Raw genomic sequence first — 2363 nt, 5'->3', positions numbered from 1 at the left:
AAAAATCTGTCCTTTTACACAGTGACAGATTTCACTTTTTGGTCATCTTTCTCCTTCTCCTTTTCTTTCTCTTTGTTCTTCTTTGACTTCTTTTTCTTATGTTTATGTTTTTGACTTTTTTCCAATTCTACTTCAGGGCCTACATGTTTCTTATGCTTCTTGTGTTTTTTATGTTTCTTGTGCTTTTTCTTCTCTTTCTTTTTCTTCTTTTTTTTGCTGTCCTGGCTTTCTGCTGAGCTGGCACTGCTACTGCGGCTTCGGGTCTGGCTTCCTGAAGGGCTATGACTCCTACTTGGACTAACACTGGGGCTGCTTTGACTCTGACTCCTGGTTGGCAAGCCTATTTGGCTAACTACACCTGTGTCTACGTTCTCTTTTGCTTTCTCTGTCACTTTATCTTTCAGTTCTTTAGACATTTTTCCTGATGTGTCCTCTTCCTTTATAGAAACATTACTTTCACTGTCACTTTCATTATAGTCTGGTTCAAAAGCAGCTTCATCAGTTTCTCTAGTTAAGTCAGAGGATAGTCGAGAAGAGTGGCTTAGCTGGGTTTTGGGCTTGACAGTGTTTTTGTCCATTTGACTAGTGACTTGCTCTTTTTCGGTCTGTGTCTCAGGTTGGGTAAGTCCATACAGCAATTTACTGCCACTTGACTCTTTACTGTTCCTTGCTTCTACTACATGCTTCTCACGATCTTTGCAAGGATTTTTATCTACAGATTTTGTCTCTTCACTTGAGCGTTTAGTATCATAGGTGGCTTTGTGTTCATGAGGTCTTCTATCTCTTGAGGGACTTACACTACTCTTTTTTGAGTCTCCTGTTCCCTTTTTAGGTAAATCTCTCTCCTCCTTTGGTTTATTTTTCTGCCCAGATGTAGAATCTTTATTCCGAGGAGGAGAGTCTTTTCTTCTTGTTGACTCATTCCTTTCATCTCTACGTTTGGAATTTGAATAATCTCTACTGTCATGGTCAGGCTTTTTGTCTCTGCTGGGAGTGAAGTCTTTATTTGAGGAACCACGAGCGGTCTCATGCTTCTCTGCAGTTCTGGTCTCTTTGGAAGACTGGGACAAGTTTTTAAAACTTCCTTGTTCATTTAGACGATCCAAGCTGCTTTCTTTCTCTGGTTGAATGCTGTTCTTCCTCTTTTCAGGATTTTCCTTTTCTAATACTAAATGATCTCGATCTTTGGTTTTCACCTTTTCATTAGATGCCGAGTTTTTTGAACTTTTAACCTCATGCTGTATTATTTCATGGCTCACTTCCTTGTTAAGTTTCTGAATTTTCTCTGACTGCTCTGTTTCTTTTTCATTACACTTGGCTGTAGTTGATAGCTTTGTGCTAACATTTTTTATAACACTAGTTGGCTTTGCAACACTTGATACTGGCTGTGTAGATTTAACATCTTCTTCTTCAGATTCAAAGTCATCTTTATCCCATTTGGACTGAGGAACCTGAATCATAATAATAACATCTTCGGCAGGAGCCGTATTGTCATTATTATATTCTTCCATAGTTTTGATGACAGTTCGCTTTGTATCAGTTTTTTCTTCAGATTTTCGAACAGGACTGCCTCCAGTTGAGCTTGTACTAAAAGGAATTAAAAGACTTTAAATTAATGATACAATTATTATTAGTTGTACAATACTAACTAACACTGAGTGGAATTAAAATTTCACTAAGAAAAATGTCCTTCTAACACTACAAGGTCAGTCACTCTGTTTTACTGACAATTTAAATTAGACACATATGATTTAAATAAAGGTCAAATTTTATAAAAAGTAAATGGATCCAATGTATGAGTGTTAAAAGCAAATGTGCTGCTCCTCAAACAGAACTTACAGCCTTGTCTTCAACAATATATTCTTTTAAAGACAATAAAAGAATAAATTTCTCTAACCCCAGGAACAATATATTCTTAACAGGTTTGTTTCACTTACTGAAAATTAAAAACAGGCATAAAATGGAGATCCTCTACCCGAACAAACATACAGACTTATATCTATCTATCTATCTATCTATCTCTCTCCACCCATCCAAAATCAAATCAGATACCTGGTATAATCCACGAGAGTTGAGCTGGAGCCTTCTGTTCCAGTGACTTTTCGTCTGACCTTTGCTTTGACCTTTTCTTGTTTAACTTTACCAGAAGTTGACTCTAATTTTTCCAAGGGTTCTTTCGTATTCGATGAATTTTCTGTGCTTCCAATTTTCTTTCCTGTTTCTCTATTGAGCTTGAATTTTTTGGCTGGGGCAGTTGATGATGACATTTTGTCCTTTTCAGGGGTCCTGTCCATCTTTTCCACATCAGGTTCTATTTTGCGTTTTGGTGATGGTTTTGCTATCTCAGTTACTTCTAGTTTAGA

At 37.1% G+C, this 2363-nt stretch overlaps 1 pseudogene; it reads right to left on the bottom strand.

Moving 5' to 3' along the window:
* Nucleotides 1–2363, bottom strand: part of LOC102863638 — a 107401-nt pseudogene that overhangs the window by 88617 nt on the left and 16421 nt on the right.

The sequence above is a fragment of the Elephantulus edwardii genome, unplaced genomic scaffold (assembly GCF_000299155.1).
Source record: "Elephantulus edwardii isolate Elephantulus edwardi_28Jun2011 unplaced genomic scaffold, EleEdw1.0 scaffold00361, whole genome shotgun sequence".
In the NCBI taxonomy this organism is placed as follows: Eukaryota; Metazoa; Chordata; class Mammalia; order Macroscelidea; family Macroscelididae; genus Elephantulus; species Elephantulus edwardii.
The sequence above is the reverse complement of the archived record's forward strand: the minus strand, read 5'-3'. Positions and strand labels throughout refer to the sequence as shown.